Source organism: Coenobita brevimanus, chromosome 83 (genome assembly GCF_032717465.1).
Source record: "Coenobita brevimanus isolate Jiangsu-jjx chromosome 83, ASM3271746v2, whole genome shotgun sequence".
NCBI classification, from domain to species: domain Eukaryota; kingdom Metazoa; phylum Arthropoda; class Malacostraca; order Decapoda; family Coenobitidae; genus Coenobita; species Coenobita brevimanus.
This window is the reverse complement of record NC_137036.1, coordinates 14,487,673-14,493,811: the sequence shown is the minus strand read 5'-3', so window position 1 is coordinate 14,493,811 and position 6,139 is coordinate 14,487,673.

Sequence of the window (6,139 nt, the reverse complement as noted above, 5' to 3'; positions counted from 1 at the left end):
GACCATTAGACCATCAGGCACCATCAAAAGAAATAAAACCAATAATAATAACAGTAATAACAATTCATCCATCCATCCATCATCCAATCCTATGTTGCCACATGAGGAGCATAGGGGCCCAGGGCTAGGCAAGTTGGTCCTGACATTTAAGATGAGAATGACCAGTCTCACTCATCTTTGAGTGGCATTACATGAGCAATAAATCCCAACCATCCCTTGGATATAAACCTGCAATGGCTCAATCCGACTGGAGTACCTTAATCAATGGTTTCCTGGTGTACTGGAAACCATTTAGCTTGTCACTCAATGTAGAGTCACTTGCAGACAGAAGGAAGAGGAAATGATAAAGGAAAGAAATACCAAAGAGGAAGGAAGGAAAGAAGAAATGAAGAGAGGAAAGGGCAAGAACCCGAGAGCAGCAGTACATCGAGAAAGTGGATTGATATTTCACTGAGTATATAGTAATGTTGTGGTAGGTGGTGGCGACCATCATCCACTCACTTGATGTAGAGCTGCCCACTTCTTCCTTAGCCTTTATCATTCTATTTCTGTGTCTGCCCTCCTCTCTTCATATTTCTCCCATCTTTCCTGTCACTTCTTATTGCTTTTCTTTCCTTTACAGGTGGCTTTACATTGAGTGATAAGCCAAATGGTTTCCTGTAAGCCTAGAAACCATTTACTACGCTGGGTGGTAACCATATAACCAAATCATACGTGCTCCCTACATGTCAACAAGTGGGTTGGTGGAGGGTTAGTGCCCCTCCCCATAAAACAAATAACTCAAAGTCAAATGGCCACCCCTTACGGGATTTGGCGTCTGGCAATAGATAGAACGATAGATAGATAGATATAGTAATGTTGATCAGGTCCCCCACTACTGCATTCTTTCCTTTTCCTGGCTTTCTATGCCCATCAAAAAAAAAAAATCCTGTTCCATATAAAGCTGATGAGAAAAAATAAACGTGCTCATACTGAGATGCCTGGACACACTGCCTATATAATGACCTGTATACTAATACATTACAGGAACATGGCAAAGGACTCATTCCTACCTTACCATCAATTAACGTCAATCAGTTAATGTCACATAAGCACAACCAAGTACTGAAGTTCAGGAAACAGCCCAATTCCATAAATTAAAAACAAACCAAATATACTACTGTCAGAAGAATATGGTGCCACAACAAAACAATAACAGTTTCATGGTTTTATGCTGAAAACACCCTTAAGAATTCAACACAAGACTGACTCATAAATAAGGTCATTCACACAAGACAATTCACACAAGGTTAAAATAAAACATTCACTCCCTCTTGCACACTAGCCATGCAAACTGAGACTTGAGTGATTTTGTGTGGTTGCATACGTGTGCACTCGTCTGCACCATCACTAGGTCTGTCCACTTTAACTTGGCCTAAAACTGACATCCCTCCATCTTGAATGCTGAACCATAGCAAGAGCAAAAATATAAAATGGTACTTGTCATAAGGAAGTGTTGTGGAAAGGATGTTCAATTTAGTGCTGTACTGTCTTATTATGTCATTTGGCTAAGTGAAAGGAACTGCAGAGGGACATAATCTCCACCAAGTTAAAGCAAACAAACCATACACTGCTCAGTGTATAGCAACACATCATACAAGTCGACAGAATTTGGTGGGTTAGGTAAAGGAAAGTCAGTTCCTGCATTAATACTGGGTGGTCATGGGTGGCTTATGAATTAATACTGAGCTATTATGAAAACCACATTCCAATGACTGGCATCCTATTCTCTCACTGAAGTAACCTTTGATATTCTAAGATGCTCATGAGGAGCCTACACACAGAGGAGCTGTGTATTCTAGGTGGGGTGAAGTAGCAGCAGCATCCATCCAGGAGCCAAATCACCACCTACTTCCCTGCACCTGGCCACAGGAAGGACCCTAGTCCAACCCTGGTGAGATGTTGTCTACCACACTGAGGTGTTGGATCTCTACACTGTATGTACTGTACTGCATCAACAGGACAGCCCCACATAAGCAATTACTTATGTGCCTGTGGTCAATGGCTCTCCTTGGCCAGAGGAACCATGGTTAGGCAGCAACAACATGTATTCTAAACAAACTAACAGTGAAGCTGTGAACATGGACATGAAACTTGTAGTTTATCAAGTTAGGATGGACTGTATCATACTTATGTGGGAGGAAGTAGGCATAACAGGCATGAAAAGATGCTATCTATATGTGTGAACTATACTGCAGAAATCCTAGGAGTGAAAAAAAAACAAAAAAATACTCTCAGTCCTTCAGTCTTAACCGAACAAATAAATAAACTTAACCCATCCTCATGTAGGTCTATCAACACACCCTCACCCAATTCTGTCCATCACTCTAATACAACAGTCAACCCCTAATTTCAGTGCTTCACATACACAACTGGTTAGCTCTGAAACTGTCTTGATAAAACTAAAAACTAATCTAACAATCTAACCAAACCTAACTTATCTAGCAACATATTCCCACCCCTCTTCTGCCCAACTTTCTACTACAACGGTCATCCAATATTCAGTCTATGTGTGTAACTGGTCAGCTCTGAAACTTCCTCGGTCCATTAACATCATCCAGACCTCATTTCCCCTTGCCTATGATCTTCAGTCTTTTTAATGCAATGTGTCTAGGGATCTCAATTATAATGACAATTCTGAATTAGGCATTCTTTCTTGTTTGATTTCATTTGAAAATAATTGAGTTTTGGAGCCTCCATGTCTTTTTTTTTTAATATATAAATGAAAAATGTATGATTATACCTATGCATATAACATTCCCCATTATTATTATTATTATTATTATTATTATCATCATCATCATTCAAACTTCTCTTTTCACCTAAGGATGAGGGGAAGTATGGTACAGAAATCATTCAGTATTAATCCTTAACAGCTCAGTATTTACAGGCAGCTTCATCATCATCATCATCATCATCATCATCATCCTGACCTCTTTTCCCACCTAATGACAAGGCAAAGTAGTGTCCAGAAAGCAAGAAAAGACGTGATGGCAGGATACCGGTATACATAAGCAGGGATATGGAAAAACCTTAGTGATGCACTGGAGAAGAATATCTGCTAATAAACCAAGGCAATCATAGCAGATATTGGAGTCTCTGGGGTCATCTCAGTGGCTTTGGGCATCCTTAACATCTCTTCCTTAGCAACTTATTCTGCACATTGTACCTCATCATTCTCCTGTAAGTTATTACCATAATACAAACTGTGTCGATACTGAAACACTATGACATACAGGAGAGTTAGGGCGTAATATGCAAAATAACTTGCTATGGAAGAGGCACTATAAAGCCTATGAAACCAATAATATCACCCAGTCAGGAGTATACTCTTACCCAACAAAGATCCCTTGCCTCTTTAAGCTTAGTTTATGGCCAGATGCAATCAGACTGGAGGGTAATTTGATCAATAACCTGGCGACTCAGTCTTACTTCACACTAAAAACACCAATATTTATGCAACTAATTCTCAGTATTCATTTTATGGAAGTAGTTCAGTTCCACCAGGTGAAAACAGATTGACTACAGTAGGTATGCTGTACTGCATTTTTTTGTTATGTTTTTTACCTAGACTGGATTAGATCAGGACATCATCCAGCCCTCCTAAGTTATCAACTTAGATTTGAACTGGGTAGAATCACAGATGACACATGCCCCACCTGAAGAACAGGCCCACGAAGCTGCAGACACATCAACAGTACAGGGAACCAAGGAACAAATTGGTAGAGAAGTGGCCTGCAGTCCTACCAGACCCAGGTTCAAATCCCCGCTGGGGCAGGGAACAGTTTAAGGATTTGAATTTCGTAAAATCAGACTTTACTGATCTACCAGAGGACCCACCGACATGTTGTAAAAATACCCCCACTAATACCAATACACCAGTCCTGTATGAGACAGCCCTAGCAAGTATTCAATATGGATGGTGGGTGTTAGTGCCAAATTGGTGACATGTACAGTAGAGGTGTATGGTATGCAGGAGGACCACTGGGCCTTGGGAGCAGGTTGTGAAGCCCATGCCCAGAGTCAGACAAAAAACAAATCTATCTGCAGTTGACAGGTCTGCTTGATCAGATGGATCAGGACTGTAACAACACACTTGATATTTTGCTTGTCTTGATGCAATGTAAATAAATTTACTGCTGTATAAACCTCTCTGGAATGTCACTGTCCAAAAAAATACCCTATGTTTCTTTTACCTTACCCTGTGAATATCAAGCATAAATTTACTATAACAGGTACAAAGAAAAAAAAATGGAGAGCACCCTGTGGATGCCCCTTTACTATGGACGGCTTGAGGCAGTTGTATGATCTGCCTGGAGAAGACCAGTTAGCGGGACTTAAAACTATGGCAGAACAACTGGTGAGGAACCCCCATGGGTAGATCCAGGGAGTAAATGAATGCATGCAGTCTTCCCTCGTTGATCTGGAAAGGCAGGTAATTATTAACAACGGATGGTGGAGGCTGAGTTGGTTGAGAGGTGGTCTGGTGTCCTAATAGGTGTGTGTGTGCTTCCTGGCTGGGGCAAAGAAAAGTTTCAGCAATGAATTTCATTAAAACAGAATTCACTACTCTACCTTCAGACCCACTGACATATCATAAAAACACCCCTGCTACCATACACCAGTACTGTTTGAGACAGCCCTGGGGTGTAGTCAGCATGGAAAGTGGGTGTTTGTGTCAAAGAGGTGACTTTTGGAGGTGTGTGGTATGTTCGAGGGCTGCTGGGCCTGAGAGAGCAGGCTGCTTTGCCAACGCCTAGAGTCAGAAGCATTACCTATATCAAAAAAATAAATAAATAAACAATAATAATAAGCTTGGTCTAATATTACTATTCAACTTGAAAGCTGAGTTGTAGAAAAAGATCAACATTTAAAGGGAAAAGCTGTAGACTCGCATACTGCCTTACTCTTCCAATGAGTTATGCAAAACAAGCTGTAAAATGACAAAATCTGGGCCAAGTTAATGTGAAAACACTACAGTTCATACTATTAGTCTCTACTACCACTACAAACTCAATACAAATGTCCCTAACTTCCTCCCTAACCCCCAATATCAGGGCTCTCAATGGGTTAACCTGAAGGACTAATGCATGATAGTAGATAACTGTGAAACCTTAAGTGAGGATATATGGCCTAAAAATAAGCAGAATATGCTTTAAATGTACCAAAGCAGTTCATGTGTCAATCCTTGAGAGGATGGCAAAGCTGTAGAAAGAGGTAGGACACAGAACTGCTGTATTTAGTGCAATAGCGGTCTAAACACTTGAAGATTCTGACGCTATAGATGTATTGGTCACACTGGTTAATGGGACAGATGTTGTCAGTGGGGCTATATCATCCATTCCTGTGCATATTGGATCATTCAAGGAAGAAAATTCAATTATTAGTCAACTAGGGAGATGATGTAACTGAAAGTGTGGGCAGAAGACAAGAGAAGAACAGTGAGGTGAGAGAGAACACAGACAGGCAGAGATACTTTGGATGTATTCTTCCCCCCTCCCCCTTATCCACAGGGGGAATCTGTGAGAGGAAAGAGAGAGATCTGATGCTTAAAGGTGTTACAGAACTTGAAAAAGTGGATAGAAAGAGTCTTTTTGTGAAAGATGATAGCAGCATGAGAGGCCATAAGTATAAACTGAAGAAAAGAAAAAGTTTAGTTTCCCAAAGTACGAATACCTGGAACAGTGTCTGCTAGGGGGGAGGGGAGGGTTACAAGAAAAATAATCAATGTGTTAAACAGATTGGATGCAAGATGGAGATAAGACAACACAATCATGGCTCAAATCCTGTATGGTATACTGGTAGCCTACTACAACCGGGTCAATATGCAAGTACAGTATATGAAAGAACACAGGAGGTCTGCTATTGTGGGGGCTGGAACCCTTTACCTGGGGCACAAGCACTGCTGCAACTAACCTTTCCAGAAAAATAAAAAAGTCATCATCATCATCTAAACCAGGCAAGGTGCAGAGAACACTTAGAAACCTGACAAAAGAAACTAGCCAAAAGTCTGTCCAATTAGATGGGCCACACCCTCATTCACTGACCACTTCAGCAGTCCATTCACAACTCACTGGCACACAGTCCCTCCAAAACATAA